This window comes from Cheilinus undulatus, linkage group 1 (genome assembly GCF_018320785.1).
Source record: "Cheilinus undulatus linkage group 1, ASM1832078v1, whole genome shotgun sequence".
Taxonomy (NCBI): domain Eukaryota; kingdom Metazoa; phylum Chordata; class Actinopteri; order Labriformes; family Labridae; genus Cheilinus; species Cheilinus undulatus.
Window position 1 is genome coordinate 13,503,802 of NC_054865.1, and position 23,787 is coordinate 13,527,588.

Genomic DNA, 23,787 nt, shown 5'->3' on the forward strand with positions numbered 1-23,787 from the left:
AGATGTTTCACCAATAGAAAACATTTGGTGCATCATGAAATGGAAAATCCAGCAAAGAAGACCAAGGACTGTTGAGCAGCTAGAATCTTAACATCAGACAAGAATGGGACATTATTCCTCCCAGAACTCCAGCAACTGGTTTCCTCACTTCCCAGTCATTGACAGACTGAAGAGGTTGTGCTTACACAAGTAAATCATTGGAGAAGGTGTCCACATGGTCTTTAACTTTCTGAAACTAACACAAACATGTCTGAGGATTATCAAGTCAAGCAATCAACACAAAGTTAAGAATCTTCTTTTTTCTGTCCACTTTTGAATTTCATTTCATAGGACTGGTAGACTCTCCAGAGGGAAAAAAAAGTTTGTTTGGGTTTGATTTAACAAAAACATGGATTTGCTGAGCTGTTGCTAATTAATGTTAATTCTGAGTAACTTGATGACAGGCCAAAATGAAAGCTGTTTGTATGCTCTCTGTAGTATTCACTATTTTGGATCAAAAAGCATGTGAAAAAAATCTGTTTGCCAAATTTAGAGGCTCCACCTGTTCCTTTATTGATACATATTTAATCAGCTCTTCATTACTCTGCTGTTTATAGAAATCTGATTATAAGACTGTGGCTTTTTAAACTTTTAAACTGCATGTGCTCTGGGACTGTTCGCTGTTAAAATAAATTTAGTAAGAGATGAGACGATTTGTCAGAGGTTAATCAATATTTAATATCTGTTTAGTTTGGTTGAAGATAAAAATCACTGTAGAGGATACAGGGGAGCACTATTTGAGTTGTACTACATGTGTTTTTGTCACTTTATATTGAGCATTAATATAGAGAGAACAGTTTCTTTTTAATTCTGGGGTTAATCCTGTCTGGTGTTTGGGTTAAAAGGTGTTTTCAATTGTTTTTCTTTTCTCATTGTGGAGTTTGTAAATCTGAGCAGGGTTTTACTGATTTATTTATTTATTTTTTGTTAATTTTTAAAGTGTATATTCCTAATTTTTAAACTGAAAATATATACAGTAAGGAGACATATAAATTCCTGTATTCTGCTAATATTTAATAATTCATGGCTCATGGATGTGCAGCGATTATTAACAAGTGGTAAACATGGCAAAAGATTAGCTGTTTTTATGTTTGGTTAAGTTTGGTATAAGAATTGTAAATAAGCTTAAATAATTCATGTTTATGCTAATTCTGCAGGTACATTTGCCACATAATTAATGAGTTCAACGTGATAATTATATTACAGCAGAAAAATTCTTTTGCAAGTTAAGATTTATTAATTCACAGACCAGTGGTTCTTAAACTGGGTGGAAGACATCAGGAGGTGCGGGGATGCTCAGAGGTGGCTGGTTAAAATGATTTAACATAAAAGGATCTGGCAGTGGCTCTAACATACAAACGCATGATGGAAGAGAAATAGATAGGAGAACAGGTGGACCATGAGTCTGTTTCTCACTAAAGCTAAAGGAAAAAATGTTCTGTTACTTAAATCTCATCAACCATTTCCAGGGATTTTAATAGTATGTAACATGCTTAACTTACTAAACAATACACTTATGCTACCATTACTGTGACAACAGAATTAATCAGATTATTTTGAAAGTACTGTAAAATACTATTTAGACTAAAAAGCTGCATCATTAAACTCAAACCATTCTTTATCCTCTTTAATAGACATCTATTTTTCAAACACTCAAAAAAAAAAAATCAATCTTTCAACCAAATGTTGGTTTTAATTTACAGAAATAGATTTGTTAATCTTTTTTGTATGAGCTTTAGTGCCCTACATACAGATGCACCAAAAAAAGTTAGAATATCAAGTAAAAGTTAATTTTTGTCCTGTGATTTACTTTACAAAAGCCTAGTTTCCACATATTCTGGATCCATCTCATGCATAGGTAAATATTTCTAGCCTTTTTTTGTGTTAATCTTGATGATCGTGACTTACAGCTCACAAAAATAAAAAAATTGAAATCTCAAAATATTAGGATATGCAAGAGATTCCTGAGCCTTTTTTTCTCTCTCACTCTGGTCCAGTACACACAACTGTAATCATGGGGAAGACTGCTGACCTGCCCAGAAGATAATCGTTGTCATTCTCCACAAGGAGGGTAAGCCACAGAAGGTCATTGCTGAAAGGGTAGGCTGTTCTCAGAGGCTGTATCAAAGCATATTCATGGAAAGCTGACTGGACGGAAAAAGTGGGGTGAGAAAAGGTGAACAAGCAGCAGGTATGAGCTTAGCCTTCAGAGGATGTCAAAGCAGATTCAGGAACGTAGGGGAGTAAGTATTCTTAAAGGTTTTCGTATTGGAAAAGATGTGTTCACTCTTCTGCTGACCTGCTTCGTCATGCGTATATGATGGGGGGCTTCTTGTTGTGAGAACTCTTGTATACAATGGCTGCTACTGGAGCGATTAGCCTTCGAATTAGCCACAGCTGCACTTTTGTCAGAACTGCACTCCATTTCTTCACCAAAGCGCAGAGGACCACTGAAAGCTTTCTGTGGTTGAAAAAGTTGTTTTCACTCTTCTGCAGACCTGCCTCGGCATATGTGACAGTTCAGGGCGAAAGGATTACTTGATGTGTGAAAACTGTATTTTTCTGATTCTTGGGGGGATTGTGGAGAGGCCAGGGGCATATGTTTTTGTTAGAAAAGCCTGAAAAAGTGATTTTTGCATAATATGTGATCTTTACACTTAAGGGCCCTTCCCTTCTAAACTCTGCCAGAACACACATTTCAGTCAGGCATTTCAACAGGCATCCCAGAAAGTTGTGGTCAGCCATAAACTACAGCAGGTTTTAACTTAGTCTTGTTTACAATACTCTTAGGCTTAACTCAAGGTTTAGGCTGTTTTAGCACAATTACAACAAAAACTTTTTCAGTAAAGAAACATTCTGCTAAATTTTGTCTGACCATTGATTCATGTTCTCATAAAAGCAAAGATGTCTGGAAACTTTAAACAAGTACATTTAAGAATTCTTCAGATCTTTTGAATATCCAAACAACATAAAACGATGAACCCTTTTAACTGTACGTCCAGCCTGTCAGGACTGCAGGAGTAATAATGTTCTCAGTGTCTGATGATGATGATGCAGGAGGACCAAAACCACACAGGGAAAAAGAAACCAGTGGCTTGCAGCTGTTCAAAAAGTGGATGTGGATAACCAAGAGAACCAAAGACCTTTACCACTTCCAGCAAAACCCACTCTTGTGCTGCAGCTCACAATCTAATTGGACTGACAGCACAGCACAAAACTGGATTTTTCAGATTCTCCCTCACTGTTTACATCACCTGTTAATAAAATCTGGTGTGTGAGTGTGTGTTTGGTCCTCCTGCATCCATCATCATCAGGCACTGAGAACATTATTACTCCTGCAGTCCTGACAAGCTGCTCCACAGTTTGACCAGTTTGCAGACGCTCATATTGTTGGTTGTCAGGGTGAGTTGTAGAAACCCGTGCTGAAGTTCCTCCAAACTGGGTCAGCAAACCAGTGAATCACCACACAGCATCTCACAGCCCCACCCACACCCTCGCCCTCGTTCTTAGTCTCTGAAGAAACAAAGATACAACCTCTCTTTTGCTCTTTTTCATTTATTCATACAACATCTGTCCCAGAGTAGTCACGCTACTCACTGTATTATTTGCAACCTCGACTACGGAGCTTATTATGTTTCTACTGACTGAGATTAAACAGATAACTCCAAAAATATGTTACAATTTAGGGCTGCAGGTGTAAAAGTTCTCCTTTCAAATTACTTTGCAGTAAAAAAAGAAACAGAAATGAAGACCTTATCCACACAAAACAAATTTAATTCAATTCTTAGTTAATGGAAGTTTTAGTTTTCATTTTGATAAAAGTTGTAGATGAAAAAAGGGGCAACTGGATCTAGTAAAGGTCCTCCAATTGTCTTCTTCAGAATGTCTTGAGGATACCAGGTCCTGTCGCAATCTTTTGGATCACTTTGTGGATAATTATGACCTGGATGGCAGAAAAACTACACAGACATCCTCAAAAAAGTTCCAGATTCAGATGACCACATTTAATAACAACTGCAGGGCTCAAAAATGACTAAAACCACTGTAGTGTGCAGGTGGGAACCTGCACACTACAGTGGAAACAGTGCAAAGAAGTACACATTAAAGACAGCATTAGGCTGTGTAAACCCTGGGGACATATTGAGACAAAAGCACTATGTCTAGTGACCAAACCAGGGGAATTTCTTGACAAGAAGTGAAAGGAATTTTGGTCACTGAAGGTAACTGAAAACCAGCCTGTGCAAGTGCAGGTTTTTTTCACCAACAATGAATAAAAGTGATTACCAGGCAAGGCTGAAGGTAGAGGATGATCTGCTGTTTTGTAATCCTGTATTAACTTCATAGATGTTAACTCATAGTCCCCACTAAATAAGAAGGTAGAGCATAAAAATCAGGTCTTATTGGCAATAAGTTCATCACTGAAACCAAATAACTGATTGCCTTGGAGAGATGGATGTTTAAAAATATGCTGAACAAAATATCAAAAAAGAAAAATGTTGCAGCTAGCAAGGATATATATTTATTTAACCTTTATTTAACCAGGAAAAAAACCTTCTTGAGATTAAAATCCCTTTTACAACTCTGTTGTAGCCAAAACAGGCAGCAGCACATATAACAACAGACAAAGAAAAAGCAGTCATACACAGACAAAATGCATTTGAAGACACAACAGATTCAGATGCAGATTTTCACCAAATTGACCACTTATGTAAGTTAATCAAAACATCTAAAGCCAGATGCGTCTGCCTCCAAGTCATGTGGCTTTCTCTTAAAAGCATCCAATGAGAGCAGATCTTTCAGTTTCAAGTCTTTCTGCAGGTCATTCCAGGCAGAGTGAGCAGCAAACTAAATTCTTTTTTTCCAAGCACAGTTCTGACCTTTGGAACAAACAGCAAGAAAATCATCCAGGGAATGAAAATGATAAGTTCCTGTGCCCTTACATACACTTCATGGACAAAAAAAAATTAAATTTAAATGTTTCAATCAGACCCGTTGCCACAGGTGTATAAAATCAATGCACTCTCCATTTACAAATGTTTGTCGTACAAATGTCGTACTGAATATCTCATGGCTGTCACCCTTGCAATAAGATGGTTCCTGAAGTTTCATCCCTCCCCGATACTCCATAGTCAACTGTAAGTTACATTATTAGAAAGTTGAAGCGTTTAGAAACAACAGCAACTCAGCCACAAAGTGGAAGACCACGTAAAATCACAGAACAGGTTCACCTAGGCAACGCTCTGCTGACTCCATAGCTGAAAATTCTGAACTTCCACTGGCATCAATATCAGCACAAAAACTGTGAGGCAGAGGTTTCATGGAATGGGCTTCCATGGCTGAGCAGCTGCATGGATGAACTGGTGTAAAGCACACCGACACTGGACCATGGAGCAGAGGAAATGTGTTCTGTGGACTGACAAATCACACCTCTCTGTTTGGCAGTCAGATGATTGAGTCTGGTTTTAGCAAAGTCCAGGAGAACGCTACCTGCCTGACTGCACTGTGCAAGTTTTGAAGTTTCCTGGAGGAGGGATAATGGTATGAGGCTGCTTTTCAAGGTTTGGGGTAGGCCCCTTATCTCCATTGAAGAGCAATCTTAATGCTTCAGCATACCAAGACATTTTAGACAATGCTATGCTTCCAACTTTGTGGCAACAGTTTGGGGAAGGCCCTTTTCTATTCCAACATGACTGTGTCCAAGTGCACAAAGCAAGGACTTTTAAGACATGGTTTGATGAGTTTGGTGTGGAAATCTTGACTGGACCACACAGAGGGGCCCTGAGCTTAACCCCCCTGAACACCTATAGGATGACCTGGAGCCAGGCCAACATCAGTGCCTGACCTCGTAAATGCTCTATAAAATGAATGGGCACAAATTCCCAAAGAAACATTCCAAAGTCTTGTGGAAAGCCTTCCATGCAGAGTGGAGGTCGTTATAGCTCTACATGGGGGCCAACTCCATATCAAAATGATCTGAATACAATGCCATTACAGTTCCTGATAGTGTAATGACCAAGTGTCTGAATACTTTTGTCCATGTAGTGTATTTATAGTAAATCACTGTCTGACATTCAAGCAGTCATGTTGTCCTCAAAAGGCTTCAAAAAGCTTGATTTGTCAGTTACACCCACTTATTTATCCTCCCTGGAGATCCATCAAACCCCCTTTCCTGACTTTGGTTACATCTCTTGTTCCCTGTTTTAAAATCTGTTCTTCCTCAACCCATAAATGTCCCTCAGGAAATTTACATGCAGGACTACTTTGTGTAGCAGCCATCAGGCTGTTGTGCGTAGAGGACTCCCCCTGAAAAAAATATTTTTAGTCAAAAGATTTCTCTTTAATCCTTGAGACTGTGCCTTTCTCTGAGGGTTTTCTTATTTAAGTTATCAAACGCCCCGCAGACTTTAAATTCCCACCCTTGAGCGTGTTTCAAAGAAATTCTAAGTATCCTGAATCAAAGTTAGACAATAATTTCCACCTCTCTCTGTCAAACACAAAATGCTGCAGGGGAGCCCGCGCCAGGTGTGTAATCTACATAACGCAATCACCACATAATCACAGCAATTACATGCACACTAAATTGAGGCTTGAATTAAAATCCACTGAGCATGTAACTTGTTTTTGGAGTCAGGCCCCTGTGCATAATCCTCATTTTTTTATATTCACATTTCAAGTGTTTGCCTGAATCCCTTATCTGCTGCAACAGGCTTTAAGGAGAATGAACTGCTGGATCCACAGTAAAGTGAGTAACAGCGAAGGTGTCCAGGCTCAAAGTGAGTGCTGCAGCAGTGATAAAGCACTTAGAAGTGAAAAACAGAGGTGTTAGATCAAAGTAATTGATTATGTGAATTAGCAGGGGTCACGTGATGACAGTGTGAGGGCCAGAGGACACACACAAGCTTACAATTAATTTGCCTAATTGTTGGGAATCTAGTTTCTCCCTTAATGGCTGATTTGAATCTTCATAATTTCAAGTAAAAGGATATTGTCAGCTCTACTTTTAATTTCAAACATTCATTTACTTTTAGTGATAGCAGTGCCTCTGTTTCTCTTTTCGAACCGCATCTTTGTCCGTGGTAAACGTCGCTGTGGTGTTTTTGCAGAGCTCAATTGTCTAACAGTACAGACAGCTCTGTGATAAATTTACCCCTAAATTTAGTTTTGATGGCTTTCTGCAGGTGATGCTCTTACAATGATCATACTTTGATTGGCAATAGACAGAAGATGAAAAAAAATTATATGTTTATTTCCTTGTGGCAACAAATGTCATGAAAAGATCAAAGCAACAATAGAAACCTTAAAGAAAAGCAATCTATCATTTATTGTCTGTATTCAGGACCACATATGCTTTATTCCTCTGTGTCAGAAACCTTCATCATCTTGTGATGCTATCCGTGTTCCTGAGATATTTCTTCTCTGCAGAGGTCATGATACAAATGTACACCTGTCTTGTACAATTAGAGGAATATGGACACACAATATAAGCTTTCTCTACATGTTTGCCATCAGTTGCTGGCTCCCTCTTTTCTGTTTCCTTTATTTCACTACACGCACACTTTTACACGTCGTAAAGCAGATTCAGTGCAGTATAAGCTTAGAAGAACAAGCCTGTGTCCAAAACCTCACACTAAAATACTGTCTACCAGGAATGACTGATGAAGTGTTATTCTAATCACAAATGCGATGTGTGCACATGCAGACCATGCAATGATAGCGATGTGACCTGCAAATCCTGCAACCGCAAATCCTCCATCTTTGACTTTTTTTTAAAAAGGATGATGGAAAGTTTTGAAGGCTCATTGTCATTTCAGGAATAATGTGAATGACGCTGCATGTTAACACAGACAGATACACAGACCTTTTTCTATTTTGCACGCATGGCCTTCAAAGAGGTTATTAAATATATTATAAAGGAGCCCCTCTGTGGGCTCTATCACTGACAAGCCTTTCAGACTGGCAGGGCTCCATGTCGCCTCCGGTTCCCAAATAGGGATGAGTATTGAAAACCACTACCGACACATCCAGTACCTACTGGACCAAATTATAACACAGATAGTGATACTTCATTTTGATACCCTGCCGCCTAATAAAAGGCAAGAAATACGTTATGGAATTTATTATGATTAACGTTTAAAGCTACACCGGTTTCCTTTTATTTTCCATGTTTGACAGCAACCTTATAAAGACATTTCTGCAAATCAATTATGATACTCTAACAGCTTTAATTCTCCCGCTGACTTTCAACACACATTTTTCCCTCAATTTCAGGCACCATTTAGGCACCTGCACTGTAAAAAAAAAAAAAAAAGGAAAGAAAAGAAAAGAAAAAGAAATAGTGATTTAGCACCGGTATCATAAAAACCCCAAACGATAACCAACCCTGTATCTGAAAACATAAATTTGAACCAGCAAGTTCACACCGGAAAAAAAAAAAAAAATAGGTTTGGGACCTGAAAAGATGATTCTCAGCTGGAAAAAAAAAAAAAAAAAAAAAAAAAAAGTTGTTTCTCCCTTGGGAAATGTGACATCATCAGTAGGCGTGTCATATTCTAGGTTGTGAAGATGAGTGGAAAATGGAGAACAAGTGGTCTGCTGAGGAGACAAAATGTTTGGTTGTTTTCTGGGCATCGACAGAAATCCAGGTGAATCTGGAGAGTAGAACAAGGAGGAGCAAGTTACACACAGAACTTTCAGAAGAGATGGTGAAGGCTGGTTTCACCTGAACGCCAGCTAAAAAATTAATAAACTCAAGAAACTGAAGAAGGAATACCGGGACAGCAAGAAAGACCTGGGCAAAAGTGGAGCTGGTCGAGGTGATACATGTCCATCAGTCCTGCCCCTCCTTTTCCAGAAAGCACCAAGGTTCTAAGACTCCAGAACGGAGCCAGAACCAAAACCTTGTCTGTCTGAAAGCACTAAGAGTTCATTAGTGAAATCGTGCTGGTCTCTGTGTTGACAGTGCAATGGGAGGCTGCTAGAGGTGTCTTAGTGCATCACAGAGGAATACAGCTGCTGTTGTTGGCATGCTTAAAAGTTTGTGCAGAAGTATAAGTTGTGAGTACATTGCAAAAACTGTAGACAGTTTTATAAAGTGTGGCTTAAATTTTAGATTTAATAAATTGTTTGTTTTGTTTCACCATTACTTTTAACACATGATTTAATAATGATGATGATATTATGATTAACTTAAACAAAATAGGTTACTCCACTATTATTATCTCAGGAGTGAAATAGGTCGGAGGCTGTCAGCTCTTCCACATGCTTGCAAACAATCATTGGCTGTGTCCGAAATCACTCCCTGTTATTTATATAGTGCATTATAAAGTGAATATGCCATTTTGTAGTGGTGTCCGAATTCTGAGTGAGCATTGTTAACTTTTTCCCCCATGCACTAGCACTTTGAAATTTCTTGAAATGAAAAGTGTGTTATAAATAAAATGTATTATTATTATTATGATGATTACAAGGCATGAGACCATCATCTTTATGCATAAATAAGTGATAACACACACAAAAAATGTATACAATTTTACCACTAAGTACACAACACTTTATTTCTATAAGTATTTTGGTTTCTTTTTGTGAAAATACATTGCATTCAGTTTTCAGTGAAATTCTACTGTTATTTTTGATCCTCAGCCATTTGTCATGGAACTCTACAAGCCGTTGCTGCTAAACGTTTCAATTGTGAGACAGCGATGAGGTCATTACCTGCTGCCGGAGTAGTGTCCAAAATTGTTTTTGTGTTTTTCAGTTGAGTCCACTATATAGTCCACTATATGCTGCTCACTATATAGTGGATAGGGAGTAGGGAATGAGTGTGTGGTTTCAGACACAGCGATTGACATAGGAGGATGTGATCACCACATCGAGATTTCCCTTCTTGTTTTATTATTATAATTTAATAAATTGAATGTAGTGTTTGTAAGTCTAAATGTTAGACTAGAATGGACTAAAGATGTGCAGGTGGAGGCTTCTGATGCACGTTCCTATAGTGCACGGTAATGATGAGAAATCCTACATGTGGAGCAGGTAAAAACACACATGACGCTACTGTTCAGTCATCTAACAAATTGTAAAACACCTGTGGTTTTCTAATTATTGATCATTATTAAGCACTATGAATGTTTAATGGCTGTGTTCAATAAAGACTTTAAATATTATTATTATTATTTGTGTGGTATTAGGTTAAGCACATTGTGTTTATATATACTTGATGACTCGGACTTAAATGCAGATCAGATCACATTTGATGACTAATTGATGCAGAAAACTAGTAACCTTGCAAAGCAGATGAATACGCCTGTTTCCATGTTTTTCACTGGCGAATGCATTTTGCAAAGCTCCCGTCTGAACCGTCTGGGCCCGGTCAGAAAGTGAGAGGACCAATCAGCATAGAGGGGCAGTACTTTTAGGTGCGGCAGAGTCGTGATGTAAGCAAACAGCAATGAGAGGCCGGTGCAATTATGGCGGAAGACATTAGCGTGGAAGCTGCTAAAGCGCCAGTGTTATCAGAACTTGACGACGGTACTTCGTTAAAAGAACAAAACAGCAGTGAGTTGTTTTCTTTTCAAAAATGACAAAAGTCATGTACTGACATGTCTACAGTCGCCATGGTTCACGGCGTTATGCTGTTCTCTATGGTGTTTACTCCTTCGGTAGGGGCACAGCTTGGTAGCGACTATGTCCCGTGTTTTGTTGATCTGATTGGCCCGTAAAGATGTAACAGAACGTTCATCCAATCACCCTCCGAGTTTTTTCAAAGGCTCTGTCCTTTCCCAAACACTGTCTATGAGTGGTTTACCAGATGGATGTGTGAAAAAAAACCTGGCATGCCAGGTTAGAAAACTAGATCATTTCAAAGGTTTCACATACTTTTTCTTGCCACTATATGTGACTGATATGCACTTAAAGATACCGTCTGATCTGCTTTGTGGAAAAAGTAAACATTTGTTTATAAAAGTCTGGCTGAAGAGAGAACTTTTTTTGCCTCGACTAATCTACTGTAAAAGTTTGTGAAACCATCAGCAGTCTGAGAACTGAGCACTGAATCTGCAGAGACTGTAGTCTCTTCCATTTAAAGACATTCAGGCTACAGATGCTGCTGCTGCTATCACAGATACACCGACATGACACTCAAGGCAGATGTTCAGTTACACAACACAATCTTTGTTGAGTGTGCTGGCAAGATCAAGTCTTGGCAGAATGAGCCTCTACTTTTACTTTTAATGTGGGAACTGTTGTTTATTAAGCAATCCCACACATGCCGTCTCTTTGGCACAAACTCTCATCAGGAAACATGATGCGTACTTATCCACAACTGAAATAGACCCAAACAAACACATGATTCACTCATGTTTCAGAGGCATTTGCCAAAAACTACAGTAAAGTACTGAGCAATGATTCAGCCTTTTTTAAAAACTGGATTTAAAAAGTCTGTGGGTAGAGATGGGCTTGAGGCTGACAGCACAGAAAGGTTGAGATGGATGGAAAGTAGTAGGCTGTATCAAAAATCTCCCCAGTTTTTACTAAAACATTCAGTTTCTATTTACTCTTCATGCTGAACGTACTATAAAGAGAACACTTCTACATAATGCACCATTTTTGCTCTGTCTGGGACACATTTGTCAGTGAAGTGACACCATAACAATGATTCTCAGAGGTGAGAGAAAAGAAGAAATTCAAGGCATTTTTCCTTAATATACTATCTATATTTACCGACATTTTTCATTTAGCCATAACATTTTAATACAAATATCAGCATTAGCTACACCTTTCATTTTACAAAACAGGCTCATTATATTAGCTTTCCCTACACAAGACCCAATTTCATCCTGAATAGACGTGACAGTGCCAGAAAGACTGCATAATTTCTTGGCATATTAATCAGTGCATATTTCCCTCAACAGACTCAATATGCCTTCGCCAATGTAAAGACTTATTTGGCAATATAAGAAATATAAAAGAGGCAATCTTTAGAAGAGGCTTCAAACTGACAGGATATGTAACTGATAAGAAGAACTAAGAGTAACATGTAAACAAGCAAAAATGCCAGCCTTGTGATTATTTTGAGATTAATGTGTCCTCTTTTATTTGGTTTGAATCACAGCTCCACAGAGAAACTTTCTGTTTGAGTCAGTCTTGTTGTCCGCTGTGAATAAATATTTTTTTCTTTACATGTGCAAGTACAAAAATAAAAAAAAACAATAATTCCTGCTGTGAGTTTTCTCCCATATTTGGTGTTTTTTTCTTATACGTGCACAGTTGAATGCATAGTTTGCTATAGCCACCAGGAAGCCCTCAGTCAAACATTAAAACAAGACAATGAGTAGAGATATTCTGCCCACCTCAGCTGCTTACTTCTTGTTTTGAATTATGACCTCTGCCCAACATAAACTTCACTCCACTTTATGTTTTTCAGCAGAGATGAGCAGAGCTAAGCACAGGTCTTAACTTGACTTGGGAATGTCTAGTGGGGCCACATTTTTTACAGAGGTCAGGGGGCCGTCCAGGAGGATGGAGTTACGTGAGGCGCTTTGGTGACAGAAAGCTCAGCCTGTGACGAAGAACAATCCAGGCCCATCACAAGTAAGCAGCTATTACATGTCTTTTAACAAACATGAAAATAAAGAATTTATCTGCAAATATTTGAGATAATAAAAGTACTCAATAGAAAAAGGTGTATGACTTAAGTTTTGTCATTTTTTTGAATTATTGCTGACATTTCATTTTGAAAAATGTAAATACTGAGCCTTTTAAAGGTACCGCATGTAGAATTTCTGCATGAAATATCTATATTAATTCAAAAAGTGACCATTCCTATGTTGTATAACTTTTTTTAACTGAGGTCTTGTAGAATCTTAAATATTTCCTCAAGTTTTCAAAGACTAAGAAACTCTTGAGTTTGATAATTGCAATGGGACGTCTTTGAATGGAGGTTGCGAGTCCAATCACCAAAACCTGACCCCAGTATCATGGCTCCCCCATTCCAGCAAGCTCAGACAAGCACTGCTCAGCTCTGCCCACCTTTACAGCTGCCTTGCCAATATGACTTCTTGTTTTGAATTGTTTTTTGGTGTTTACAGTCTGACAGGTGTTGACTGACAGTTTAGTGCTGCTTCTAGCACATATGCACATTCTTGGGTTGCTTCCAAATGGACCAGGAAATGCTTTAATTTTTTCCCTCAGTGTGAGAAATTTATGAATGAAACCATTAAGTAAATATGCCTTATGATGTGCCGTTGTTATTGGAAACAGTTCTCAATTCAAAACAAGAAGAAGTATTGAGAAGGAGGCTAAGAAGGTGGGCGGAGCTTGGCAGCGTTGCCTGGCTCATGATGGTTGTTCTTGTTTTGGTCATCAGGCAAATCAATCTCTCGAAGCTCAAATCTACAATGTTTGTGCTATACCAGAACCAGTTTGGACCAATCAGCATCACTTCAGGAGAATGAGGCAATGCAGTAGGGGTTAAGTTGTACTTAAAGCTGATAGCAATGGCAGCAGGGGAGCAGCAGTAGGCTCAGATAAAGCTGTAATAAAGTGGCAGTTTTATTAGAACAGGATGATGTTTCTTTATTAAATAAAGAGAAAAAAAATAGTACTGAAAGCTTTCTGTAATGGGAAATATGTTTTCACTCTACTGCTTTGGCATGAGTTTGACAGTCTAGTTCAAGGGGTGGAGGTAGGTCTTGTGTGAGTGGCTGTATACAATGGCCACTGGTGAAGTGGTTAGCTCTGATGTAGCCACAGCGCTTTGGTCAGATCAGGACCACATGAAAGAAAAGAGCAACACTGGAAACTTTATGATGGAAAAATGTTTGTTTAGCTCTTCTTTCAGAATGCTTCTACATGAGTTTGGGATTGTTAGGGCTGGGGATTTTCTGGTGTATACAATGCCTGCTGACGTTGTAGCTATTAGCTTGGATGTACCTGTAATTGGCAGTCTAAACCGAAACCACATTTCGTTCAAAGAGCAACAGTGAGCTTGTTTTGGCAGAAAAGATGTTCTAGCACCTCTTTAGTTCACGGGGAAGCTTTGCCATGCCTACTACTTCATTTTGTCTTGTTGCTCTGATTGGCCCATGATGAATTTGACAGACGGACGTTCCTCCAATGACCTTCAGAAAAACTTTGAGAATTTTTGCCTTCTCGAATGCTTTCTATGGGAGGTTTCTGAAATTAATGTGAAATTTATTGATGAAATGGAAATATGAAACAGTCTATCTGAAACAACCATAGGACCATGTAGGAACAACCATATGGTTGGACTGATCGTTTTAATACTTTACATTACTGCGATTATGATAAAATTGGGGAGGCAATTACACCACTTAAAGTTGAACAGCTCTTTCATTCACTTTAACAATTATAATAATGATAATAGATGTAAGGTGATATAAATTACTGCAGCATTTGGAGTCAGGCTGGTCTACAGCGGCAGACCACCCACACCAATCCAAAGGAACCTTGGAGACATGGGAGCCCAGAAACTCTTCGAAAGATATGTGTTTGGTAACTTCAATAGTGCATGAGGATGGAGAAATATGGAGCTAGTGACATGCAGAAATATGATATGAATGCATACAGAGGGAACTCAGTGTGCCTTGCCCTCAGCAGTCTAAGCCTAAAATAGTCAGTCATGTTGATGGTCTTGTCTGCTTTTGCAGGTCAACGAGACATCAATATCAATTTGGGCCATTTCCTAACCATCAAAAACTCTTCACATGGGCTTTAATTGATTCAATACTAATGGTCCCAAATATGACAGAAGGTTGTGCTAGTTTTGGATGGTTGAAATGTCCTTCAGAGGGCAACTTTTATGCTGTCAGATTTAAGAGCCTGCTCACTTTTTATTCAGTGACAAAGCTCAGCCATTACCTCTGCTTTTAATAGTTTGTCTTTTCAGTGCAGGTCCGTGTATGTGTACTTCTTTATGAGTTAAACTGATCACACCTTCCCAAATCTGAGATTTGTAAGTTAACCTTGTAAAGCCAATACACTGACTAGAGTCCATGTATTTTATCAGGCGGCTCCATCTAGCAATATTCCAAGTTGAAACGTTTGCTCCCAGCCTTAGAATGACTGTATCAGTCAGCACCAATTAAGGGAAAAAGAGGCAGTAGCAAGGCCTGCAAGCCTGTAAACCAGTGGTTCTGCACTGGGATCCACCACTACTTCCTTAAAGACAAACGCGACCCAAATTTCTTACATTGTCAATCATAACCAAATGTTTTTGATGAGAAATAGGACAGTTTGGACCTGAGATGGAACACAAAATGTGATGGAACAAAGAGACTGAGACATATCCTTTAAAATATAAGCACATCTACTAGTTGCCATATTTCTTTCTAGGCACACCACCCAAAAAATGGCTTTACAACCTCCTCTTGAGTCCCAACCCATCAGTTAAGAACCAAAGTAAAAAAAAAAAAAAAAAAAAACGCCTACCAAAAGCAGCTATAACTGCGGTTTTATAAGAGTAGTACATTGCTTTACTAAAAGAACATTAATAAATATAATGAGAGCTTCTATGGTGGACAAGATGTTTTTGCTCCTCTCCTGACCAGCTTCAGGCCTTGTCCACACATGTGTATCTTTTAAAATGGAAGTTTCCTCCTCTGTTTTCAAAAACAATCCTGTCAACATATGCTGGGTTTTTGAAAAAATCATCCACATGGAAATGCACTTTACATGTTGGAAAGAGCACCCCAAGTCAACAGCAGTGGTCTATGAGTATTTATTTGTTTTTATAAACAAGTCCAGCTCTTCCAGTGAAAACTCCTTCACCTTTCCTCTACAGTGACCATTTTATTTTCAACGTTTGCCCACCCACCCAACTAATGCAGATGCAGGATGTTTGCAACCTTTAGAGTGTATGTAGCAGTGGTGACCTCCATAGCCCATGGCGGCATCTTTGTTTATCAACATGTTGGAAAAACATCTGTGTATGTACTTGTACCCTTGAAATTCCACATACTCAGTGCGGTGATCTACAGTGTTTTGCTCATGAAACACACTGTGGAGCAAATCGCTCCCTGTCTAGTCATCTTGCAAATTCACTGTCAACACTCTGGTCCATCTCCAGTGTGGCCGAGGAGCACCGCTCAGCTCTGCTCGCCTACAGATAGTGCTGGGTCTATCTTTAGTGGCTAAACTGTGTCATCATGTAGGGCAGATCGGTCCAAACAGTCAGACAAATGTGCAAGGCATCCTTTCAACTTTAAATTACAGCACAATGCACTGCCTTTTTGTAGTAAATCATCACTTAATCAATGTTACATACCAAGCTGTGGCCCAAGCTGTAGGTCACCGGTTGGTCAGTGGGTCCTGTAGCTACTATGGCACCACTAACGAAGAAAAGTTAACTTTGAGGAGGAAAACCACTGCCAATGCTGCACTGATCCGTCTATCACTCTCACACTCCACTTTTACCCTCACTCCTGAACAAGACCCAAATACTCGAACTCCTTCACCTGAGGCAGAGACTCAGTCCCCACCTGAAGAGAGCAATCCACCGTTTTTGCGGCAGGGAACCAAGGCCTCGGACTTGGAAACGCTGTCCCTCACCCCAGCTGCTTCGCACTCAGTTGAAAACCACCCCAGTGTCTGCTGGAGATCCCCAGCTGAAGAAGCCAACAGAACAAGCATGAAAATCAAAAAAACAGAAGTGTTGTTAAGGGGCCCCATGGGGCGAAGGCCAACACACCCCAGGAATATGTCCGACTTTGTGCTGAGAATGCGGACACTCTCACTTTGGTTGTACAGCGACGCGATGGCTCTCTGCAACAAACCCAGGCCCCATAATCCACAGTGCCTCCATGTGACCCCCAAGATTAACTGTTGCGTCAAGTTATTTTTAAGTGTCCAAGTTCTCAATTTACTACTGGCTGTGGTGTACACTATTGACTGTCTTTTATATAAAGAGAATATAACGAGGATATAAAAGGGATTTTTGACCAAGGCATTTGACTACTCAAGGGTTTTTTATTAACAATAGCTAAACTATAGAAAGCTGCCACCTTGGTCTTTAATTGAAGTGTAGAGAAGAGAAAGGTTGAGAAGGTGGCAGAAGGGGCGGGAGGGTGACGTGGAAGAAGAATAGGCCTCCAGCGCTGCTAATTACGTCCACTCATGGTGTTTAACAGCAGGTCTGCAGGTTAAACAGCAGCCTCACTCTGGAGGCTGTCAGGACAGTCAGACTGCGCTGTGGATGATAGATGAAGCAGCATATGGCTTTTACTGGACCTATTATAGAAAGTTCATGCGCTGCACATACATCCCAGGCTCATACACATTCCTTTTCTTGCACAGATCACATAGTTTGAAGGGATGGACAGTAGCCACAAACATTAAGAGCAGCTAAAATGTTGACAAACTACTGCTGGTTGATCTGTTCAGCCGTGATCATGCCAATTTAAAAGCTGTTCTCGGTAAATCATCGGTGATGCAGGGAGGGCTAGGCTTCATTTGTCTGCGTTTTCATTGACAGGCATGCTATTAGGCAAACAATCAATGCAGCACTGATGGATGATTGGTTATCATCATTTATTGCTTAGTCATCATAAGCAGCTTCCAATCATCCAGATGGTTCTTAAAGCGGCATCCTTTTTTTGTACAGCAAAAGGAAGAGATGCTGTTTTTTTTCTTCTTAGCCATCTGTTTAATTTTTAAATATGAGTAGAGCTCTACATGGCTGGATATTATACTGTCATTGCAAAGGGCAACGTCTTACTACATTGAATAAATTGCAAGGAAGGTTAAAAAGAAACCAAACAGATGGTGACTGCAGAGTCCAGCAGCCCAGAGCAGCACCTGTAGCTGGTTACAGCACAGGTGTGATTGATCTCGAAACAGATTTAAGAAACATGTGTCAAGAGACAAGACAGTTCTATAAATCACTGCTTAATAATAGCAAAATCCTCCCATATGGGCCCAAAATCTGTTTCAAGTAAGACTCTGATCTAACGTGTGCATTTGGGGGTCTTTGACACAAAAATGCGTAGATCAAAACGTGGTATCACAGCGGCACTCTGTTGTGCAGATGGGAGTCTTTTATCATGTAAATGCTCTTCATATTGCTGATAGGGGCAGCAGGGTACTCAAGAACTGGAAGAGACAGACATCCGTCACTGCAGCCTATTCTGCATCAGATCCTGAGAGCTGAATTAAATTTGGAAACATTAAACGTTAATATCTCAAACCACTTCTTGTAAAAATGGACCAGAGCATCTGTCTGTGGCTTAAAAATCTGCCCGTAATTTCGTATCTGGCTTTTCTTACAGGAAGTGTTCATGAAAATACAGAACTTCATCACTTATTGCTCCTCTTGTAACCTTTCATGCCTTTTTAAATCCTTTAATGTGGCTATAAAAAGTTGAATCATATTAAATTCATGCATTCGTTTGCACATTTGAAAAAGTTGTTGGTGAAACACATGATGAGGCTTTTTATTCTAACCGGAAGGTAAAACAGTCACAGCGAGTGAACGTAACACCTAATCCCTCAGTTTAATCCCAGCCTGAAGAGAGCATCAAAATACTGACAAACTAATTCTGTCGCTCATAAAATGAAGGAGAATTGCTCAGAAGAAATATGCATTCGCTTTACTCAGTATTAACAGTGATTTGGGCTGGCTGCAAGCAGAGATAATACAACAGGAACACATACTGACATCTGCAAAGTTACTCATCTATGGGTGTAAAAAGTTGGAATGAAGTTTGCATTAAATATACACTGCAATGAAAGTTAATGTAGTTTATTACTGTCAAGGTTGCATGACAGGAAACAAAGCTAGTTGGCATGCATTGGTAAGACCTTAAAAGCATGATTTGTGATTCACATTTACAACATTTACATGGACCACTACTAATCTGAATAAAAGCCTGATCAGAGTGAAAATGCTTCATGCAAACAAGTCAATTAGATGATCTGATCCCACTGATTCCAAGCAAATTCTTTCCAATCAAAAAGAGTATTTTATGCGGAGTGTGCATCTAAATATTTACTCTGTTTGGCAAACCCTATCCCTTGCAACCCTTACCCTAACAGTAACCCTGAGTCTAAAAAAAGCAGGACTCAAAAGAAAATACAGACTTGGCGTGGATAGTAAGTAGAACTGAGCAGAATGGGTGTTCAGGCACGCACCAGAGAAGACCAGAGTACATCTTTGGAATTGCAAATAGAGTTCAAAGAGCAGAGTTTGTTCTGATGTGTTTCACATGAAAACCCCCGTGCAGACAGAGTTTGTGGAATTTGAGGGTTGACAGATTCACTCTGGTTGACTGCAGAAGCATTGGAGGTCACAGATTTTTTACATCAGAAATAAAAATATCTACATTCTGGTTTAAAAACTGGTTTTGGTTAGAATAGTTTTGGTTTAGTTTTAGATTTGGTGCTATAAAGCAGGGATGGGCGATAACAATTTTTTCGAAATTCGATATGATGGCAATAGTTTTTGATGTTATTTTACTGATACCGTTACTTTTGAAAAAAGAATAAAATACTGGACTATTAATCTTTTAAAAGGTACACATTTCAGGCAAATAAAATGATGTATTTAGGTAATTCAGAAATGTATTTACTTCCTTTAAATTTAACTTAACCCTTCAAAACCTGAGTTTCTGGACTCTTTTCTTATTTTCACCATAAAAGGCCCAGAAAATGTCCTGTGAGTACGTGCTTTTGCCCATTTTTCCACAATACTTAGAACTTTTAATATATGGTAGTTATTTACGTTTTACCGCGTGTTGGGACTTGCGATGTGTAGATGAGACTGTAGACAGCTAAAACGAGGAGCTCCCGGCCGAATAAGTTTAGAAAACGGAGAAAACTCTTAAAATCATAACTCCACGACAGAAAAATAATTAAAATAGATAAAACACACTTTACTGCATGTTAAGAGTGTTTTAACAGTTTAAAATGAAAAAACACAAAAAACAGGGGAACTTTATGCTAGAATCTTAGTGAGAAAAGGGGAAATGACAGTAATAACCACATGCTGGCTGAGAAGCACAGTTTCTCAGCTTCCAGAAACTGTTTGAATTTAAAAACTTCAATTAAAGTGTTTGTGCAAGCAGATAGAAATTAAATAGTTAGAAATTAATAATCGCACAAAATTAAAATATCTACACCATGAGAAATTCCACTTTTTTCTTGTTTAAAAAAATCATAAAGAGGAAATTATAGAATTTAAAAAATACAAGCCATCAAAGATTTTTATGGAAATATTTTTTTATGTTTCTACAATTAGGTCTTTATACATTTTGTAGTATTGACATGTGGCTGCAGAGTACTTTTTGTTATATTTTCTTACAATTTTGACATTGACTTGGAGGCCACATTGAGTAAGAAGGATGGATGAGTTCATATACGATTGAGTGGAGCTGCTGAGATTTGTTACTGGTGTATGATTGCTCCCATAAGTCACCTAGTACAGTAGTATAGACATGTCTGATTGGTCTCCAAAGACACATGTCCCAGGCAAGCAGGAGAATTTAGTATCGATACTTTGTTAGAGTAATCAACACCAAAAGAGTACTTTGTAAGAATCAATATATCAATACTTTGATATCAATACTCCCACCACTACTATAAAGGATACGAGTTATGCATAATTAAGACCATAGCATGTATCTGTTTATCAGGAGGATTAAGGCCCACCTCTTTGTCTGTTACTCATCTGATCAAAGCTAGTTTAAGCTAGTTTCAGTATGGTGACTATAATGGACTGGCTTCCGAAGACAGCTTTGGAAACCCACTGGCTCACTCAGACTGTGTTCATTACCTTCAACAGTCTGTGGTTTCAGCAGAGTGCAGCCATTTCTAAGACTTATCCAGATATGTAGACTGACGTTCTTTGGTTCTTCAGTCTAGAAAGCACATTGGTATTCTTGAAGTGGAACCGAAACCTGTACCTGTATCACAATCATCCTGTTACTTCCTTTACGTGGTGGCAGGACTAATGTGGAAGACAAAAATGTGTGAAAAATGTTTGAGTCTCTGAGTGAAACATTAGTTTAATAAAGTGCTGTATAATCCAATGTGAGCTGAAAAAAAAAAAAAAAAGACACAAGCCCAGAAGGAGGTACTTTAATTTTTTAAAGGCATTTCTCACCAGCAGATTTAGTCGGGACAAATTAGATATTTTCTTTATTCATTGTTTAAAAATGTTTCATATTGTATCTTTAAAACATGCAATTACATAAACATGGGTGGAAAAGGGATAATAATGATAATTAGAATGGATTTCAATGCTTTCATTGACTGTTTATGTTCAGGTCTAACTTAGAGACAATGCACAGCTTGATTCATGCAAACAAAGCCAATGAAGGTTAATAAAAAGTTAAAGGAAAGGTGAGCAGGTATTAATTCAGCAGTAAACAAGTGATTAACCATTCCACCTACTTTGAGGATCCCTGAGACTGTTTGAAAAGAAATAAATGAGTCTTTGTTTCTATCCTCAGGGATAATCAGCCCTCTGTGATGCAAGTTTCTCATTTAGACTGATAGGATAAAACACTTTTATTGCTTTAAGCTTTGGAACCAAGTTTCTCAACAGGCTCTCCCCTTTTTTGTGATTGTTATAGTGTTGCATGTACATTGATATTTTTAATTTTGTAAGATTGTCAGCTAAGAAACGAGAGACATTAAAAAAAAAAACAAGACCCTGTCTGTTTCATTGAAGGACCGAGCAGGGATGCAAATAATAAACAGTTCACTAATTATCCTGGAAAATTAAGGGAAAAGATGCCTTGGAAATGGCATTTCAAAATTAAACAGTTGTTAAAAACAGCCTGTTTGGATGTTTTCCAAGCAGGCTGACTCAGTAGGGTCATCTGCTGAAGGAATGATTGTCTACACAACAAAGAAAAGAAATGAGAGCAGTCAATGCTTGAGGAAAAAACAGCAAAATAATGAACATATAAATGTACCATGTTTACTGTAAGATTTAGTTGTTAGTTTTAATGTGCCTAAAACACGCTGAGACTCTTTGAAGCATCAACACAGCACAACGCCACGCTGACAGCAGATAATTCACGACACACAGACAGCTCATCCACTACATTAAACCAGGCACAACTGGATTAAAATACTTTAATTTACCTTTTTAGAAAATAAATATTACTTCACTTTGTCAATTGTTACTGCTTTTTTTTCTTATGCTGCATTCATGGGACCCTACTGTATGCCTAGTGAAAGGGTCTGCTCTGTTATCCCACCTGATGCATCTTCGTCCCACACCAGCGGCCTTAACATCATAACTAACTATGGCATGTTGATGAAAATCACAATTATAAAGGTGAACACTAGAGCTAAATGTTATGATTTGGTTTTGTTTGCATAGATTTCTGGCAATTACTTTAATTTTAACATGAAAAATTGAGGAATTGTATTTAATCATAAATTTATTGGTGCCACTTTTTTTTAATTCTATCTGTTATGACTTGTGAGTAGGCTCTGTACTTATGCCTTTATCTGTTTTGTTTCATGGGTTAATATCTACATAATACACAAACTAGCAAACTACGGTGTTTAAAGTGAGGTTTCAAGAGAGAATGAAACAACAGGAGCTGAACTGAATCATCAATCACCCATCTAAATAGTTTTGACTGATGCGAAAAATTTGCATTAAATCAAACCTGTTCCAAAAAATAATAAAATAATGGAGGAAAATTTTGGCGTCAGTGTACAAACAGAGTTAGAACATAAGATCGATTTCCTTTCATAACATGTGAAAAATTCGGACTTGGTAGGTATAGTGTGATCTCTTGTCTCCAGCTGGTCAAGGCTGCATTAGATTTCAGTGATAGATCCAGTGGGCAAGGATGCAGTGATGGCTGGAGAAAAAATTGTGGCATATACTAACCTTAGAAAGCAGATGGATTCGCCCTGACTGTGTTTCTCACTGGCAAGCCCATCTTGCAAAGCTCCCATCTGAACTGTTTAGGCCCGGTTAGAAAGTGACAGGACAAATCAGCACTAAGGGGCAGTACTTTCAGGTGCGGTGGAGTCGTGACGTATGCAAGCGGCGAGAAGAGGCTGGTGCAATGATGGTGGAAGAGATTAGCGTGGATGCTGCTAAAGCGTAAGCTTTATCAGAACTTGATGACATTTCTTCGTTAAAAGAAGAACAAAGAACAGCAGTGAGTTGTTTTCTTTTCAAAAACAACAAAAGTCGTGTACTGACATGTCTAAAGTCGCCATGGTTCGCGTTATGCAGCTCTCTGGAGTTTACCCCTCCATAGTGGCGAACTTTGGTTACAGCTATGTCACATGTTTTGTTGCTCTGATTGGCCCGCAAAGATGTGACAGACAGAATGTTTATCCAGTCACCCTTAATTCACAGGCTCTGTGCTTTCCCAAACACTGTCTATGGGAGATTTTCCAGATAGATGTGTGAAAAAAATCCCTCTGGCTTACCAGGTTAGGCATAGACACAACACTGCAGACACAGAGTATGAGGACTTGATGGACTTAAAAACATCAAATGTGCTAGAGGAAATGTGGCGTTGCTTGTTGTTCACTCTGACACTACTGAGGATAAAATAATTGATATTTTTGGTAGTTGGTCTCCAAATCTAGCCTGACTCCCAGACTGACTGTTTCATTTATTTCACTTTAATCTGGGAAACCTTCCATACAAAGTGTTTGGGAAGGGCAGGACTTTTTAGAAAGTTCTGAGGTGATTTGATAAATGTTCTGTCTGTCACATTCATTTGGGGTGACCAGACAAAGTGAGGTAGAGGCATG